Raw genomic sequence first — 21,110 nt, 5'->3', positions numbered from 1 at the left:
TGCTCCACTCTTTTTATACTCAATATGTTCTCCACTTTTTATTATCAACATGTTCTTCACTTTTTATAATCAACATATAATTTTCGCACATATAATTTCATTCCAATGCGGCTGTGGACCGACTTGTGCTTTCTGTACTGCATTTACCCTATTCCTCACCCCTTTCTATCGGTTGTTGGAATAGTGTCGATGGGGAAACTACAGAGAAAACCCATGCCAGTACAGTTCGGCTACCGGAGCGACCCCCGATGGTTGGTGTTGAAACTATTCGAACAACCGTCGGGGCTCGAACCCTCGCCTCACGACATGACGCACGAACGAACTATTGGGATAATGACTTAGTCCGCTCGGCCATCATGCCGCTTGATCCAAATTGTATTTAAAATCTAAGTTTGGCCAAGCCCTTTCGAATAGCGTCAACCACGATAAAATCGGTCAAGCCGTTCAAGAGTTATGAGAGGTTTACATACGCACACATACACACATAAACAAATATACATACATAGGGGAGACTGGGGCACGACGGCCCCCTCCCCAAAAAATCATATAAAAAAAAATTTTTTTTTACTAAAGCTATTACCATCAAAATCTAGAGATTCTCCTCCCAGAAAACGGCGTCGAGGGAAAACCACGATTCTTACGAGTCTTGAGTATCGCCGAGAACTCACAGAAAAAAAAATCAACATGAAGCAAAAAAAAAAAGACTTCAATTATACAAAAAAAATAAAACAAAATCAAAATCAAAAAATTTGAAAAAAAAAAAAAACATTTAAAATATAAAAATGATGATTGCCATTGTCTTTATTGCTATGGACTTTCCTCAGAGTCCTCAGAGTCATGGATTCAATGTAAAAATTGTAATAAATGGTCTTATGCCCCCACGGAAAAAGTATATGGGTCATTCCACCAAATAAGAACATTTTTACGGGGCGACCCTCGCGGATTATGTTTAAAATTTATGGAGGTGTTCTCTATCATTAGACAAAAATTCCCTGAGAGTTTTAGCTCTTAATACGCAGCGGTCTTGAAGTTATGATTTTTTGAAATTTTGGAAAAAATTTTTTTTCAACTTTTTCGTCAATTTTTCTGATATGAAAAACATTTTTAAACAAAATCGACAAACATTGTATTTTGTAGGGAAAATTCTCAGCTTTTGAATGAAAATATCTATTTTTTCATAAACTCATCAGAAGACCCTTAAAAATCGAATTAAAGTGGAAAAATTGATTTTTTTCGGTGTGCAGCCCAAAATTCTTCAAATTTGAATTTTTTTTCTGAAAGCTGAGAGTTTTTTACACAACATATAGCGTTTTGCCGATGTGCATATTTTTTGTTTCGTCACAATTTAATTAAACGCAAATTCATTATAATTAAAATACTTTTATTTTTGAACTTTTTTGAGATGTGGACACAGTTTTAATGAAATCATAACCAATTTCATCTTTTAAAGGCACAAAAGTGTGTAATGACTGTGTACCTTTCACCGTTTTCGATTGAGAATATCGTACGTCTAACACATTTTTTTTTATTAAATAATCGTCATTAGCTATAAAAGTAAAGTCAACGCTTGTAAAATTTTTCGTTCCCCAGGAAAACAAATCTTGTGGTTTCAGTATATGCTCTTTATTGTTCATTTGTAATGAAGCTCTAGCAGCATATCGTTTTAATGAACCCGCAAGACTATCGCATGGTCCTTTGCCATGGGCAGTTGCAAAAAAATGTCACTCAACGTTGATTTCGAAGTCAGCATAATGATAACATAAGTTGAAACGGTGATCCACCGCTCTCTTGGTCGCCTCTTAATTTATTTAAGGCGCCACTGGATTTTTCCCACAGTATCCAGAAACTGGCCCAGAACATGGAGTGAACACTCAGGGTCGTAAGAGATTGTCGGGAAGGAAACAGAAATTATAACAAGAAATTCATTTTTACAATCCATTTTATTTAACCAACCCTTAATACACAATAAAACCCCTTACAAAATATCAAAACAACTTAATCCCGACGATATCCTCTTATGGAGCGTCCTATCACGGTTTCTATCATAGTCTCTATTCCCGAACGGTACCCTCATATGGAGCGTCTATACCGCGGTTTCTATCTTACTACCGTTGTACCCCAAATCCGGCGTCTATACAACGGCTTCTAAGTGCGCCCAGGAAGCAGAGGAGGATACCATGAATCCCTAGGCTACACTGCAATAATATTTTCTATTCCACACACACCCACAATATTTATTTAAAATACTTATGCCTATTGCACCCCCACCTGGGCGTCTATGCAAAGGACTCTAAGTGTGCCCAGGAAGCAGAGGAGGATACCATGAATCCCTAGGCAACACTACAATACTTAACACTAACCCACCCACACTATTAATTAAATTTCCAAACACACTAAATATTTCCCCGGACTTTACAGATTAAAATTTATATATTTATTTTCCAATTTAACAAAATTAATTTCCCAAAATTAAATGAAATCCGATTTAATACCTAGATCCATTTATTCCATTCATTAATTTGCTAAATCCGAGTTCCTAACTTGTTTCATAAATCCTAATCCAATTCCAAATTTCAAATTAAAATCATTAACTAATTTATTGCCGTGGTCTTAATAATACAACAATAAATATTTAATTACAAGAGGTCTTCGTATCTTGAATTAATAGATTAAAATCTATTGACAGAGGTCTTAATAATCTGCCAACAATGATCGGTTACTTCCTAGATTTTACAAATTAATTTTTCCTGAATTTACTTAATTTATTTTATAAATTGTTTCGTTAATTTATTTTACTTTGGATAATTTATTTTACCAGAATTTGTCAATTATTTATTTGGTTGTTCTCCGAATATTTCTAATTTATGTCCAGATTATTTTATTTAATTAAGAACTTAATTTGTTATCAACTAAAATTCATCAATTGATTTTATGTAATTAATTTTTACTAAACTATTTTACTTGTCATTCAATAATCGAGTTTTATTTTCTCTACATTATTTTATTTTACGTTCTATTGTGTTGCACGAAAAACTTAGCATTTATTTTATTTTATTTTATTCGAGGATTATTTTCTGCCTAGCAACATCGTAAGATTTTAGTCTCGACCTTGAGTGTCCTCTACCCAGCGCTTCACGCGGGACAAGATGGCTGACGCTCTCGCTCGGTCTTGCGTCTCTGTCGCAAGTTTTTGGTGTAATTTTTTCTCTGACGAATTTTTACAAGTTTTATTTTCTACTTTTAATTAACAAATTTACACGAACAATTTTCTAGCAATTTTGACTGATTCTAAATTTATTGCAAATGATTTTATTTTAAACAATTAAATTTTATTATAAATTACTTTCCCGAATTTAATAAATTTTACTTCAAATGATTTTTACTAAAGTTCCTCTAAAACATTTTACTGATTTTATTTTAAGCAATTAATTAAATAAATCCGACCAACTCGATTATCAACGACATTTTGTTCTACATGGCACCGAAGTCATGAAATGACCAACCGAAATTATTCCTGGTAAAGTCAGTCCAAACTCTGCCTACGTAGTTAATTAACAATCCGAAATAATTCCTGGTTTTGTTAATTAAATATTTAGTAATTATCCCTAACTTGTTCTTAACTTCATTTTTAATTTTATTCTGGACTTTTCTTAATTTCATTCTGAATTTTATTTTTAATAAATTCTTACTAACCTCCTAAAGAATATTCTAAACAATATTTTAAATAATTCTTTAAATAATATCCCAAATAATATTCCAAGTAAATTCTAATAAATAAATTTCAATATAATAATTAAGTAAATTCTACGATATAATACTTAAACTAATGATTGTGACCGAACGTGAAATGACGATGACCTTCAGCCGACTTCAATGCCTGGCTGATGGCGCACCACCAAGATATTATTGAGACATTTTATTTGTACCTGGAGTTTTCCTTTACGACGCTAATGAACTCCCTCGAGGAGCTACAACTTCTTGTCGTCGTTGCTGGTACAAGTCCCTCTTTGGTGGATGAATCTACTTGGCGGCGAGACCCAGGTCACCGTCACTCGTTCCCCGGATACTTTACAAAATCTGTAACCGCAAATAAGCATTAGAAATTATCACTAATTAAAATCAATTTACGCAAGCTGGCAGAAGGCCTAGCAAGCAATAAATTAATTGATTAGTATCGCTTCGTTCCACTATATCTTGAGCGAAATAAAAATAATTACCTGTGCTTTGATGTTTGTTAACTTTTGTGCGACCGTTAGATTTGACTGTTCGGTCACAATGAATCTTCTGAGCTTTGTCGGTACGTTTCTTTCTTCGCTCCGTCTCCCCCACTCACTCTCCTCGCCGGCGTTTCCCTCTCAGGGACTTACTCACTAACTTATAGCTAGAGGCGCGAGTACTTCGGAGCACAGCGCTCTGGGGGATCAGTCGATAACTAACTCACGCGGGTTGGAGACCTTCTCTGGGTAAAGAAGGCCCCGTGTACTCCGTTACAAAGTTTGTAAATGCTTTCTTGTTTTTGAATTGTTGTGGAGCTCCATCAGAGAAGTAAAAAATCGTATTGATGACAGCAAACTTCTTTTTAAGAAAGGCAATCAATTGCTCTTGAAATAAATAAATTAAAACTGTGTCGTGCTTAAGACAATCTGAAATACCAACAAAGCTCAAATGCTTGATAGTATCATTTTCGTTATAATAAATCACCATTGGAAATATAGTAGCTTGATCATTATTCCAATGAAAGCCTTGAGCTGCTTCCTGCACAACGAATGCATAATTTTCCGCAAAGTCAAATACTACGGCGAATTCCCCGCTCTTTAAATTTAGTTTTGTATCAGAAAAAAATCGACTTTGTGTTTTCGCAATAAAATCATGTTTCAAAAGCTTATCAAGTTGCGTCACTAAAGTCTCGATGAAGTCTTCGGAATCTGAAGTAACATTCACAATAGTACAACGGTCTGTTGATGTCCACATTTTATATTGGATTTCATTAAAATCAGATTCATTAAACGACACACGAAAATAATCAGCGATTTCTTCATTATTTGGACAACTATTGCACATTCTGGAAAAGCACAATTCTTTTGGATTGTTACAAACTAATTTATTTAATAAATTTTTGTAAATTGGCTGAGATTCTACAACCCAATCGGTGTTTTTCGCAAATTTTGGAAAATTACATCCTAAATGGAATAAATGTAATAAGATTAATAACTAGTTTTAGTACAATTATAGAGAATGTCAAATACACAAGTACCTTCTAACATCAATTTTACATTTTGATAAATAGTACAAACACATACGACATGTGTACCACTACTTCCAGCAAGAATACAATAAGTAGGCCTCAAACTAGCGAATTTAGAAAATCCGATTGCCACTGAATTATATTGCGCTTTGAAGCTTTGGTACAATTCTTTTAAATTACAAAGAATCAACTTTTTTTGTACCCTAGTTCGATTTCCATCACAATTCTTCACAGATTTAAAATCTTTCATGCCCGCTAATTGTTTTGAGTTTTCTTCGCTTTCATAAAAATCAATGACAAGTTTTTTTACATCTAACTTAAGCAGCTGATTGCCTGGAACTTTTGTGGGATTCAAAGTATTAGTAGTCATTTCACCAGAGTCTAAATCAACATTCTCAGATTCACTGATATCATTTTTAAGATTCAGTACCATTTTTCGAGAACAGTTAAATTCAGATGCTATACGACTGACTTCCTAACTGTCGGGTAAAATTGAAAGCAGCTTCTTTTTTATTGATCTGTAAAGCAAACGATCGATCGTATTAATATGAAAAAATGAAGATATTTTAAAATGATCGATTGTTAAAAAAATTTACTTTTCACTTTCAGCGTTATATAATTTCTTCACTTTAGCTATCATGGAACAATGATCTTGATTAATCTTTCTGTAGGTAGATTCAGGTACTATTCCAAATTGTGATTGGAACTTATTCTCTAGGGCAGCATAGCTCTCATCAAGTTTTTTTACTCCATAATTTTTTTCAGAATATAACCTTAAATTAAACGCATAGAAAAATAATTAAGTAAGTTCTCACTCAGTAAATGAAAAACTTAATCAATAGAAAATTTTTACCATCCTTTTTCAATAAGAGGAATTTTCAAAAATCGCTCTAAAGAATGATCATTGTAATCACATAGATTGTCGCTAAAATTACTGACAGTTCGAGATAAACTGCTTCCTTCAGTACAAATTTCAGCTGATATACTCAGACTTTCAACACTAATTTGGCTTGAAATAATTTCGTCTTCCTTTGATGCCGGCGGAATATATTCTTTGACACGGAATCGACAACGCACACATAACATTGAAGTGTCATCTAAGTCAGGAAATTTCCAACGATCTTCGTCGGGAAATTTTCTTAAATCTTTAACTCCTTTTTTATCTAAAAGTTACGTTTAATTAGATGTCAAAAGTCAATATTAAACACAAGGCCATTAATTTAATTGGTTCTACGTAGAGGTTATACATAAGAGGTCAAGTGCACTGTATTAGTTACTTACGTGACTCATTGAATGGATTACAACAATTTACTGACCGTATACGTTTACTCATGGCGATGAAATATCAAAGTAACGCAATAATTATTACTTAAAAACTTGAGCAATTATATTTTTGTTAAGAACAAACGATCCGAAAAGAAATCGCTCAAGAAAGAATCACAAAATGAAAGTAAATAGAGGGAGTTGTGAGCGCCATCTGCATGATAAGTGACGAAGTATAGACTCATCTTTTAAGCAGGTGGTCCAAAATTTCTGAGTACTATAATTTTAGTATTAAAGAGAAAATTATATTAATATTCTGAATTATATTACTGCATAGTGAATCTAACATTTAATTTAATTGTGACGAAATAAAAAATATGCACATCGGCAAAACGCTATATTTTGTGTAAAAAACTCTCAGCTTTCAGAAAAAAAATTCAAATTTGAAGAATTTTGGGCTGCACACCGAAAAAAATCAATTTTTCCACTTTAATTCGATTTTTAAGGGTCTTCTGATGAGTTTATGAAAAAATAAATATTTTCATTCAAAAGCTGAGAATTTTTCCTACAAAATACAATGTTTGTCAATTTTGTTTAAAAATGTTTTTCATATCAGAAAAATTGACGAAAAAGTTGAAAAAAAATTTTTTCCAAAATTTCAAAAAATCATAACTTCAAGACCGCTGCGTATTAAGAGCTAAAACTCTCAGGGAATTTTTGTCTTATGATAGAGAACACCTCTATAAATTTTAAACATAATCCGCGAGGGTCGCCCCGTAAAAATGTTCTTATTTGGTGGAATGACCCATATATTCTAGAATATATCCAAGAATATATTCTAAATATATTCCGGATATAGCCCGTTTTGCCCAAGGAATATATTTCAAAAGTATATATACCTGAAGGGCGATTCCGCGGGAGACGATTTTTGACATAAATTTTTAAATCACAGTATTTGTTACTTTTTTTTATACCGATTTTTTTCAATTTGAGGAGGGTAAGAGTAATTGTGTTGCACGAACGTCGAAGTCTAATTTGAAAAGCTAATTAGTTTTGATAACTGCTACTAAAAAAAAAACGTAGAAAAGTTGCAAAAAAGTTACGCAAAAGTTACGCGTTTCTGATGTTTACAGCGATTCTGAAGATGAACCTTAAGTCTGATAAATCGCCGACTATTCCAAACAAATAATTTATTTTAGTTACATAAGAAAGTGCTAATTAGTGATACAGCATCTATGATCTCATATCTTTAATTTAAAGTTACATGGAAATGTTTATATTCACTACAGTGAGACGTGTTGCACCCGCGATAGTTTTACGTTGCACCCGCGACTGGATAAAAAGTGAATAATTTATAATATTTATTTCTTTTAATAATTTTATTTAAATTAATAATTAGTTTGTTTTGTATTCTTTCAAAGAATGTAAAAATAATTTAATAAATATTTCATAATTAACAGACTTTTTTCATTCTAGCTTCATGACCTTTAATGGTGGGCCGATTTCGTTGCATCCGCGATAGCACTTTGAACCTCTCCCGTGTCTATTTAGACATTTTATTAAATGTTTTTTATATTAATTTTTGTAAAACAGATTATAATGTAATCCTGCGACCAGTCATTTCTTTAAAAAGAGTTTTTATTTTCTTAGTAAGAAGCCTTGAGTGAGTCTAAATGTTGCACCCGCGAGTACGGAATCGCCCTGAATATATTCAGTATATATACGATGGATCAGACCATAGATCTGACGACTGACCAGACTATAGAACAGAGAAAAATTTTGAGTAAAACGGAATACAAGTGAGTGCATGCCCATATATTCCGGAATATATTCCTTGGGCAAAACGGGTTATATTCGGAATATATTCTCGGATATATTCTGGAATATATTTCAGAATATATTCCAAAATATATACTTTTTTCGTGCGGGTGATTCTTGCGCAGGTATTGGCGAAGATTATTCTGACGAATATGTCTGATATGATCATTACGAATAATCGTAAATTCATTAAAATATCTCGATGTGATTTCCTAATCGTCGAACATTTATATTTCATGTTTTATTCAAAGTTTAATTTTTGTTAACGTTTAATAAAAAAATGATTATAAATTTTATTGTTAAGCTGTTAATTAATTTTAAATAGATAATAATTAATATATAATTAATTCCTTTTATTGAACTTAGAGGTTTTAAATCTACGTACAAGAAAAAATATAGATGTTATTTAGCAATGAATTGGTTACATTAGTTGACATTGATTGAAATCACAGGTTGAGTTTTCAGGTTGAGCTTTTAAAATCCGTAATATCTTGAACCAGACCTTTTTTTTATATTTTTATCAAGTCAAAATTAGAAATATGAATTGGGTAAAGTAAGATATCCTTGGAGGAATTCAAATAAATTTTTAAGATTAGGTTTCTGTCTGGTGCAGAAGATACCGTGATCAATAATTAATAATATAATTATTACTGTTTTAATTTAAAAAACTATGTTTTCAATTTTTTATAAGCTATATAATTCAATTTTTTGTAAAATTTTTCAGTTCAATAAAATTTTTTTTGATTCATTTTACCACAAATTTATCACAATTTAAAAAAAAATTTTTTTTTCGTTACAATTTTTTTTTCGAGTGGTCCATTATGCCCCACATCACATATTGGCCCAAAATATCATAAAAACATTATAGAGGTCATAACTTGAGGGAAATTAAAAAAAAAATTTTTCACCTAATTTTTGAGGGGGGCCGTCGTACCCCGGGGGGGCCTTCGTGCCCCAGGTTCCCCTACATACAGTCATACAGACACCATCGCGGGAATAGTCAGGGAAGCTTCCTATGACCTCAAAACGTCGAGATCTGATGAAAATTCGATTTTGGAAAATTTTTAATTTTCTTAGGGGGAAGTTAAAAAAATTTTTTAATTAAATGTATTATTATTAGATCTACACAATATAAATTTTGGCTATGCATAAGTTTGTATAGTTTTATATACTTAATGAATATTTCAGAAAAAAATTTACAAATTTTCTAATGCAAAATTTACATTTTTCCATGTAAATTTAACAGTTTTTCTACCTACTCAATTTACATTTTTTATAATTCAAAACTTACATTTATTACAATGTAAAATTTCCATTTTCAGGTTGACACTTTTTAAAATGTAAACTTTACAGTTACGCCTTGAGTGGAGCGAAACTGTAAATTTAACAGTTTTAACTCCACAAAATTTTTTTGTCAGTTTTATACTCTTGAATTATAACTTTATTGATTATACACTGTCCACTTCGGGGACCATTTTTACATCGAAATATTTTACAGTATATTAATAGAATTATTGATGAAAAATGTTATTCTTTCAAACTTTATTTCATTTCTTGTCTTCACTTTTTTAGGGCAAATTTCTTTTTGTCCCCTAAAAAATAAAAAAAAACTTTTTTGGCAGTAAAAATTCAAGTAAAAGTTCAAGTTTAAGCATTGAAATTCAGTTATAAAAAGTTTTTCATAAAAATCTTTTAAATTTTAGGAAAATAATAATACATACTATACAAAAAAATCTTAAAGATAAACGTCTAAACATTCTTACAATAATTTAAGTCTAGAATAGCAAAGATATTTGTACTTGATTATTATGAGAACTGACATTAGGCACAACCACATCAGATTATTAGCGCCGTATTATAAATTTTCTAGTACTTGCGGTCTTACTATTATTCTCCCTGCACTAGTGTAAGTAAAGTATCTATGGACTCCTTTACACTACACATACCAAAGACCAGCACAAGACTATACATGAAAGCTGCTCGCTGGCGATCCAACTCACGTCCCAAATACATTTCGTTTAATTTACATGACTAAACTACAACTTAATCCCACAGTAAATTCATACATCTGTTTAGTTTTTAATAATCATTCATTTAAAAATCGACTTTATTTATAAAGTCTTCTGTCACTTTAATTATTCATGTTATTTCCTGGATTAAATCTTTTATCCTTTAGTTTGTATAAAACAGATCACTTAGACAGGAAATAATGATATTATTATAATTATTTCTTGATAAATTTAATTCATTATTTTGAGTGAAGTTTAATTTAAAAAAAAAGTCATTCATTTTCAGTTAAGAAAGATTGAATGAAATTAATTAATTAAACCCGTCGATAAGCGTGAATATTTTATTAATAATCTATTATTTAAATGTCATTTTCGATTGAGAATATTTATTTTTAAAAATTTGTATCAATTGTATCTTTAATTATTCATTTAATTACTTAAGTTTATCAATGAAATTTTATTATTATTATTATTATTTTTACACTGTTAAAAATGAGGAGTGAAGTTTCGCTCCCATCACTGGGTGTATTGGTGTGAAGAAATAAAACACTCTGCGTCCGAAGTAAATTTGGAGTTTTTTTTGTCAGCGGCGTGAATATTAATTTTAATTCAAAAAAAAAAAATTACTTGGGCCAAATTACTTATAAATACTTTATAAAATTTATTCTAAGTTGAAATTTGTGAATATTAATTATACTTTTCTAAAAAATTTGACCCTGAAACATTGAAAAAATTAATCTATTATTAGCATCACTGTATTCAATTAAATAAATAGAATAACTTTAATATTACTTAAATTAGCTTTTATATGATAATTTTTAGGATTTTTTAATAAATAAATTGTTATAGAGAGAATTTATTAAAAAATGTTACTTGTAGAAATTAAAAAAAATTAATGCAATTTTGTTTAAAAATTGAAATTCATTTGTTTTGTCAGACTGTGGAAAAAATTTAACATCAATTTTAAAAATCTTCAAATACGTGTTTTATAATTTTTTAATAAAAAAAAACTACTATTTTTTTTATTTTATGAAAAAATAAAGAATTCATTCCATACAGATTTTTTTTTATCAATAATATAAATAAAATTCTTTTCGGAGTGAATTTCACTTCAGAGGGATTAAATTAATTAAAAATCATCTATTCCGCATTCACTCCGTAAATCACTCCCCAAATTTCTGACAGTATAATATTGATTATTATTGTTATTAAAAACGAAAAAAATAATTAAGATAATCTAAGAACGATAAACAGTCTAATTATCAAAGTACTCATTCGTAAATTGGATACAAGCCACTCATCCAATATACTTATGTTTATCAATCTAAATCTATATGTATAGTATCCACCGACCTATCCGAATGTAATAACGCACTTGACATATAATACCGTGGTCGACCCCTTGACCCCTTAAATTACAACCAAAGCGTCATCGTAACACCAAGCTGGATGCTGAATCCCATTGACGCGTGCCGGCATCACGCTGTGTCTCCACTTTACCCTTACCTCTATGCTCAAAGCATATAAAAGTAATCAGTAGGACAAAAATATAAAATATAATTTCATTTCTCACAAACGCAAATTCACTTGTGACTCATTCACATGATAAATAATTTCAATTCCGTTCCTTTCTTTACTCGTTCACTTGCCGCTTCAAAATCATCAATCAGCAGTTTAATGTGAATTGCAATCCCATTAAGATCATATATTATTACACCCTGTGCATAATATAAAAACCGATTTATATTACTTTTGACCTAGTGTTAAGTCGTATTGATTTATTAAATCTGTTTTCATATCTTGTCGCCCTTATTATAAAGTTAAAACAAACTTCTAACACTATATTAATACTTTATTGTGTCTTAAAATAATAGTTCTTGTAATTGAGCTAAATCTTACACAGAATTTTAATAGCTTTATGAACCAAATATTCAATTTACAAATTTTAGATCTTGTAATTAATACATCAGTTTTAAAAAAAATTTAACTATGTTTATATTTATTCAAATAAGTAATAAAATTCAAATCATTTTTCATTTTTGAATAATTAATTTCATTTATAATTTTAATTTTTTTGAAAATATAGTATTGCGCTTAAAAAATATTTTTTTTAACATAAGAAATTATTGATTAATATGAATACAATATTATAATTATTTTTTTTCTAATGTCAAATGACAAAAAAAGGTTAAATTAACAGAATTATTCATATTTTACAATTCAAATTTTACGCATTTACCGATGTGCCATTTACGTGTGTTATTTCTCGTATTTTCAACATTAAAACGGAAAAATTTTGTTTTGGCGCTATATTCTTGACTGATCCTTTTTGTAAATTGAATTTATCAATGAAAAATAATATTACAATAAAATAATAGGCTCAATTACTGTCAAAATGGACTTTTTGATATTTAATTTGGTTCATTAAATTATAATTTTTACGGCCAAAAATAGGATGAGTTTTTTGGTATAATTCAAAACAAAGCGGGAAAATAAAAAAAAATCAAAATTAAAAAGATATAAAAACATTATTTATAAAAATAGAACACTGGACTCAAAAATTCAGTTTATCAAATTACCTTTAGAAAAAAAAAAAAAAAAAAAAAAAAATACATTATTTAATCGTCGAAAATTAACGACATCCGGCGAACGTCTAGAAAAATAAAATAATAAAAACGGGAAGCAAAGTGTAAAAGAGAAAAGTCTGAAGCGAGAAAACGGGAAAAGCGCTCGTAGCTTTTCTTTGGGTTCTCTTTGCTCCTATTCCATTTATCTTTCTCGCTCCCTTTGCTTTCCAGAAAGACCAGCTTCGTTCAACGCTATGTACTATGTACTATGTAGAGTATGCTAGCACCGGGGATGACTGATACACAAGGGGGTTACTGTGTTTGTGTGTGCTTGCAAGTGTACCCGAGGTAATTGCGAGTTCCATGTAGATCCACTTACAGTGATTAAAAACCGTCCTGTCGAGCATCATCCCGACACTATTGCCACGAAAAGTAACGTCGTTCTGCTTCCTGCTCCTGCATCTTCTGCTACAAGTGTAGACTTGTTTGTGTACCAAACTACATACACACACACATATACACTTTTACACACATTTACTCTCATAAATCGTAGTTAGAATGTAGATGTAACGATCTTCAATTCAGTATCTTCTCTCCTACATTATCGTTTTATTTTTCTCTATTATTTTTTCCTCATCAGCTTAATTAAATTCTCTGGATTCTATACATTTACAATAACAACTTTCTGATCTTTATTGCTGTAACTAATACCATTTGCCAGATACTTTTAATTAGCCGATTACTTTTGTCGATCGATGCTAAAAGTTATCTAATGCTTAATAGAAACTATTCAATTCATTTTTAGATATTACTTCTAATGTATAAAGTCTTAATTAACTATTAGCATTATGTGACTGCCGAAAATTATAAATCATTAATAAAAAAACTTTGGATTAATAATTTTTCAATATTTTTAATCACAATATTCAAAGTTTGATAGTTTTGAAATAAATGTTAAAAATAATATTGCTGTCACAGGATCAATAACCAAATTGTTAAATGGACAAATTTCACGGAACAAATTTATAGAACCAACAAAATATTCAAAGCTCCTCCGAAAACTTGACATAAAAATTTTACCATCACAAAAAAATAGATAGAATCGCTAATAGGCACAAATTTACGTGAAATCCTTTTCAAATTTAAATATAAAAATACCTTTTGCTTAATTCATGCGGTCAAAAAAATTGTTTTTTTCCAAATTAAAAATTTTTTTTTTTAAATTAAAAATTTTTTTTTAGGATTAAGGCTCCAAATATCGATCAGCTTAAGTAAAATCAACATAAATACATTATTTGTAAGTTTATAGAAAAAGTTTATGAGCTGATGAAACGAGTGTTATAATTTTTTTATAGTTTTAGCTTACAAACTATAAAATACTTTTGTTAATAAAATATAAAATAATAAACATTAAATTGTGATAATTTACGTTACAGCGGATTACTCGGAATATTGACTATTACGCGCTAAATATTGACCGCCTATGTACCAAATACTGCCCAGTGGTATTACTTATCCTTACTAGACGTATGAATAACTTTTATTTTTAATTTATAATAGTTTCAACATGAGGTAATCTACCTACTGACATGTTGATAATTTCAGTATTGTTGTTAGTTCTTCAGTATTCTGATACAATATTATCTTCAGTACTCATATTAAAATCAATAGCCAAAGCCATACTAATATTAGATACATTCAATAATTTATAACACCAATTGTTGACCAGAGTATTATTATATTTCAATTATTAACATGGTTTTTCTGACAAAAATTATTTATAATTAATCTTTGATATTCAATTGCTTTGAAAAATACTTATTTATTGATTACGAAGTAATTAATTTTATTTATATCTATACTACTATATAAATCTATTCGCTCTGTCTGTACATTGACTTTTTTCATCTAATTTTGTGATAAATAATCGTTTTATGATGCGTTGATCTCAAATTCTGTTATTTTTTTTAAATTTTTATTTGTCTTTCTGTCTGTCTATATGTCTTCTTGTAACTTAAGATCGGTTTGACCAATCTTGATAAAAATAAAGATATAGTAAAAACATGTGATTGTACGAATAATGTCGCTTAGAATATAAATAATTCGACAATTAATAATTATGGAAATTCGGGAGCTATTGCACTGTAAAAAATCCGGAGTGAATCGGGAGTGAATTTCACTCCCATCACTCGGAGTTCCGGAGTGAAGTAATTAATCACTCCGCGTAGGGAGTGAATCCGGAGTTTTTATTTGCGCAGTGATTTCAGAGTGATTTCGAATTTCACTCCGAAAAACATCCGCGTTCGGAGTTTTTAAAATAAACAAAATAAGGTTGAATTTTCGTTCTACAAAAAAAATCTCAAAATTAATCTTTATATATATATATATGCGTATGTTTGTCACTGAACTCCTCCTAAACGGCTGGATCGATTTTAATGAAATTTTTTGTGTGTCTTCCGGTGGATTTCAGAATGGTTTAGATTCACAATTCAGTCCACGGGAAAATTTTTATTTAATAGATTTTTTATTTATAAATTGTTGTTGACCTTGACTACCCATATGCACTTTTCATATATTTTATAAATATCATATATATAAGATATATGAAAAAATTCATGTGGGTACTCGAATGAAAGGTCTCGATGAGTATAAAATCATAATGGACTTATATTTATAAAAATGTTAATAATTAACGAATGATAATGTATTTTGTTAACTAATGATGTTTTTAACGATATAAGCTCATTCCGATGTTACATTCATCAAGAGCTTTCATTTGAGTACCCACATGCATTTTTGATATATTTTTCATATATACATATATATGTAATATATATAAATATATAAAATATATGAAAAATTGATGTGGGTACTCAAATGAAAGGTCTTAATGAGTGTAACATCGGGATGAGCTTATATCTTTAAAAATATCATTAGTTAACAAGATACAATGTCATTTCTTAATTATTGAAGTTTTTAAAGAAATAAGCTCATCCCGATGTTACACTCATCGAGTTCTTTCATTTGAGTACCCACATAACATTTTTTATATAGTTTATTATTATTTTGATTTTTACTTGTATACCGTTCTTGGTTTTTACAAGGCTGGGTAGATGGTAGCTGTCGCATTCCGCGAGTGCGCCACCGTCCTGTGTTTTTATACTGTCCTTGTTTATTCAACGCTCTTTTGGACCCCAGCACGTCCTCTTTTCACTCCTGTATTTTCACTACATAATCAACCTTATTTTTCGCACATTTATATATTCAACTCTTTATTATTATCACTGCGGCTGTGGACCGACTTGTGCTTTCTGTACTGTATTTACCCTATTCCTCACCTCTTTTTATCGGTTGTTGGAATAGTGGCGATGGGGAAACCACAGAGAAAACCCATGCCAGTACAGTTCGGCTACCGGAGCGACCCTCGACGGTTGGTGTTGGAACTATTCGAACAACCGTCGGGGCCCGAACCCTCGCCTCACGGCATGATGTGCGAGCGAACTAACGGGATAATGACTTAACCCGCTCGGCCATCATGCCGCTTCATTTTTTATATATTTTATACAGGGTGTCCCAAAAGTCACGGACGCCATTGTAGCATCTGATGAAAAAAATAATTCTGAGACGAAAAGTCCTTAGCCATTTTTCAATTAACCGCATAGATAATTAATTATTAATTAAAAATAACGTCTCTTTATTTGTTAGAGAGAGAGCGCCAGTGTCCAGTAAAATATGTGCCAAACAAAGACACAACTAACTGTATGACTAACTAGTTTCTATTGGTAAATGTCTCCAATGTATTTTGCGGCCCGTTTTGAGTAGTTACATTTTTGAAATCCAGGTGGCGATTGCATCGACTTCCATAAGAGCCCATGACCCGCTTTGAGTAGTGATGACTTTGACCACTAGGTGGTGTCGTGCAATTGCCATTTATCAATAGCTAACGTAGTCACACATATTTACTTACACATTCACACGTGCAAGCGTCTTCGTTGGAACGCACTTGACTTGACACTAGTGCTCTCTCTCTAACGCATAAAAGGACGTTATTTTAATTAATAATTAATTATCTATGCGTCTGATTAAAAAATGGCTAAGGAATTTTCGTCTCAGAATTATTTTGTTTATCAGATGCTACAATGGCGTCCGTTACTTCTGGGACACTCTGTATATATGGTATTTGTGAAATATATAAATATATAAAATATATCAAAAATGCATGTGGGTACTCAAATGAAAGCTCTTGATGAGTATAAAATCAGAATGGGCTTATATTTACGAAAATGTTAATTATTGAAGAATGCCCATTGCATATTGTTAACTAATGATGTTTTTAACTATACAAGCTCATTCCTAAAATTTCTAAATTTAAGACGTGTGTACATGACAACGTCTGTCGGGTCCGCTATATATGTATACATATTTTTTTTTATTAACTATTTGAGATATTGAATATAAAAAAAATTCCAAATTTTATTGTTGAGACATTTGACAATTTTTAATTATTAATTTATAAAAAAAAAAAAATAAATAAAAACATTATAATAATAATTAAAATGAAATATTATAAAAAATAATAAATTAAATTTTTAATAATTAAATATAAAAAGGGTTTATAAAAATATTTTCTTTACAAAAATTTATTTATTTCTAAATTCATTTATTTTGGGAGTGAATGCGGAGTGAATTTTATTATTAATAAAAATTGACTCCTTCTCGGAGTAAATATCACTCCCGTTGGGAGTGAATCAATTAAAAATCATTCACTCTTCATTCACTCCGCGTTCGATCCGTAAATTTTTTACAGTGTGATTGCAGTCTGATTTAGAAAATGCAAGTTTTCATCAGTTCTCCACATTTTGAAGGCCTAGGAAATTATTTCGACTGTTTCCGGCTGCACTGATAGAAGAATTTGTTTATAGTTAAAAAGATTTGTTAATATTTAACAAATCATTTATTATCAGCCATTTGTTAGTCCTTAATAAATATTTCTTAGTATTTAAAAAGATTTATTAATATTTAATAAATGAATATCAGATTTATTAAATACAAACAAATCATTTTAAATACTAAGAAATATTTGTTTAATATTAAAAAGTGGTCTCTAATAAATGATTTGTTAACTACTAACAAATATTATTTAATACAAATAAATCCTTCTATCTGTGTGGACTTACGACTGTGTGTAAATCTGTGTGCGTCTAATACGCATGTAAATAAAATTTTGTCATACGATATCTTCAGAACGAATTAACAGCTTGGCATGGGGGACATGGCGTTCAAAAGTATTCATAATCGAATGTTTGATTTTCGAACGTTTGAAGCTTAAGAGAAGCGGAGAATTTCAGGGATAGCCTCCAGGGTCAACCGATTTGAATATTTTTCTTTCTTAATAATTAGATATCCGCTAAATAAACGAACTTCGCGACAATTGACTTCATATGCAGGTTATGTCATAGTGGTGAGTAGAATAGAAAAAAATGTTGCTTATAAACTATAGGACGATATTAAATTTAAAACCGATCTATTAAACTCCAATAACATTTACTGAAAATTTCCATACAACAATCTTCTCTTTGACAGTGGGGAAAAAGTCATTGTAAGGTTTCCAAAACTTAACATTACGTGTGGTTATTCAGTCAACGGACCAAGAATTTTACATACATGTTCTTTTTGCTGATCATTGATCACATAACCGATGAATTGTTCTTATTGTGGGATCGCGGGAATGTAACACATTAAAATGCATTTTCCAAAAACTTGATATGTAAAAAAAAAATTTAGTTACTCATTTTAATAGAATTCGTAAAAATCATGTACAATTAATTTTTTATAAAAAATTGATGTCACTGAAAAAATTTCAATTAACAGAAAAATTCATCGCACTTGAAGCTAGGTAAATTTCAACTTTATTCGGGAAACCTGCAATTACTTTAACTGAAACTTTTAATGCTCATTTCAAATTTTTTTCTTCATGTCAGTTACTATTCAGTTAGGTGAAAAAGCCGCGGAAATGGTATAGTGATTGCACATTGAAAGTTTTTGAAAAATAATCTTTATCAATCGGAACACATTCTGAGTACAAAAACGACATGATTTTACATGTGAAATTTTGACAGCTAGATTATTTAACTATCTATTCTAGCAGAGAGTTTTTTACGGAACTTTAATTCGTTTAAGGACGTTCCTATAGACAAGAAAACGACACCAATAGATTATGGCTATTGGTTTCTTTCTCACACATTAGTGCTGCCTCTCTTTACAGGCTATTGTTCACTTACTTCCACTCACTTAAAATATCGAAAGCCACTAACTTCAAACATTTTTTATAAAAAAATTAGGAAAACGGTTGACCCTGAAGGCCATCCCTGCAACTTCCCGCCAATTCTATACCTGAACGCTTGAAATTGCATTTATGACGTTTTTGAGCTTTTTGAGCTCAAAAATACAATTTATGTGTTATTTTGAGCTCTCTGAGCTCAAAGAGATAGCTTTCCTATGCTTTTGAGCTCTTCGAGCTCAAAAATCTTATCAAAGTTCGATAAAACACGATTTTTTCAAATTTCAAACTGCTATAACTTTTGAATGAATCAGCCGATTTACATGCGGTTGGCGGCGATTGATGTAGTTTTTTGAGCTCTATAAATAATTTGGAACAAAAAAATTGATCTGACAAAAAATTTCGGAGTTATTACAAAAAAACACTTTTTTCGATTTTTTTCGACAACGATATCTCACGAACGCATCAACTGATTCTGACGCTTTTGGTGGTGATTGATGCGGGTTTTCAAGGTTAAGAGCTGATTAGTTTTTGAGACCGATCGGTTCAGCCAATTCGGAGATATTTAAAAAAAATGAAAAAAAAAACAACTTTTTTTTCCACTTTTTTTGCAATTTCTCGAAATCTACTGGTCCGAATCGGTTCCAACTTACAGGAAATCTAAGTTTGGCGAAGCCTTTTCGAATGACACCAACCGCGATGAAATCGGTCAAGCCGTTCAAAAGTTACGAGAGGTTTACATACATACATACATACACACACATACATACAGACGTACGGACATCATCGTAAAAATAGTCAGGAAAGCTTCTTAGGGCTTCAAAAGGTCGAGATCTGTTGAAACTTCGATTTTTGCAAAACGGGGTAAAACCAATAACTTCCCGATTTTTTGAAAATCTTTGATTTTCTTAGCGGGAAGTTAAAAATGAATACCGCTCGTCTATGTTATTTTTGATAAAAAATACTTGTTATATCTTTAATTAACGATTTTCAGTTTTTTAAAACAATCTAAGTAACGTACGATTGATATTTAATGCAACGTTTGCTTGAACGTCGGTCAGCATAGGGAATACATGTTAAATCTACGATTTTTAATCGTTAATATTTCGAAATTTAGTACCGTAAAGACTATTAAAAAAAAAAAATTTCTACGCATAAAGGACACTTAAAAGTATGTGTATTAAAAATTGAACGATATTTTAAGAAAACGGTTTTTTCTCGGAACGTCCTTAAAGTAAAATTTATGAATCTGCGATAGCTTTGCTGTTGCGAGTGCGACAAGGATAGTACGGTTTTTTTCGTTGAGTGCAAGGAGAGAAAAACATGGGACCCGTTTTTAAAAATTTTTTTTTTATAAAAAAAAAACAGATTTTTGAAAATATTTGTTTTTTTTATGAACTTTAAAAAAAAAACATCGTTAAAAAAATTTTGATAAGAATTTTTCGAGTTCAAAGTTGTGAACCCTACTTCAAAATAATTACCAAAATTTTTAAGTCTCATTTAACTTTAAATTTCATAACATATGTATACACAAGTAATGAAGCCTCTGTTGAGTATATTCATGAAGCTAATAATGAACTAGAATGTTTACAAATGTATTCAATTGTTAAATAGAAAAACCCCAGACTGACAGAAGAGTCTGGACCATAACATGTGCCCCCTGTTTAGTCACACGGCTGGCGTTAATGTTGAATAAATACAGGGGTTAAATAAAATGTAACTAGGCGTTAGATCCGAGGGTGGAGGTTACAAGGTGGGCTACATGCAGCTAAATCGAACTCGAATATATCCTGAAAAGAAAGAGTGAAAAGATAAAAGTAACATACAAGGGTGAGATAGAAAAAGAATATCTACCAAAAGAAGACATCGGACAGGGTGACAGATGTCCTCTCCGTGGATAAATATTTAATCGAGGCTCTATAAGCCAC

General features: G+C 30.5%; 1 protein-coding gene and 1 long non-coding RNA gene across 3 annotated transcripts in view; one reads left to right on the top strand and one right to left on the bottom strand.

Moving 5' to 3' along the window:
- LOC123271872 (paired mesoderm homeobox protein 2A-like) overlaps positions 1 to 21,110 on the top strand; it is a 54,000-nt gene that overhangs the window by 16,311 nt on the left and 16,579 nt on the right. The gene's annotated exons all lie outside the window — the stretch shown is intronic.
- Positions 1,922 to 19,784, bottom strand: LOC123271955. Its single transcript, XR_006510987.1, has 3 exons — positions 19,774 to 19,784; positions 13,582 to 13,587; positions 1,922 to 2,348 (listed from the first exon to the last, which is right to left on the bottom strand). It is a non-coding gene; the product is annotated as an uncharacterized LOC123271955 (long non-coding RNA).

Source organism: Cotesia glomerata, linkage group LG9 (assembly GCF_020080835.1).
Source record: "Cotesia glomerata isolate CgM1 linkage group LG9, MPM_Cglom_v2.3, whole genome shotgun sequence".
Taxonomy (NCBI): domain Eukaryota; kingdom Metazoa; phylum Arthropoda; class Insecta; order Hymenoptera; family Braconidae; genus Cotesia; species Cotesia glomerata.
Note: the sequence above shows the minus strand (reverse complement) of the source record. Positions and strands in the feature narration are given on the sequence as shown.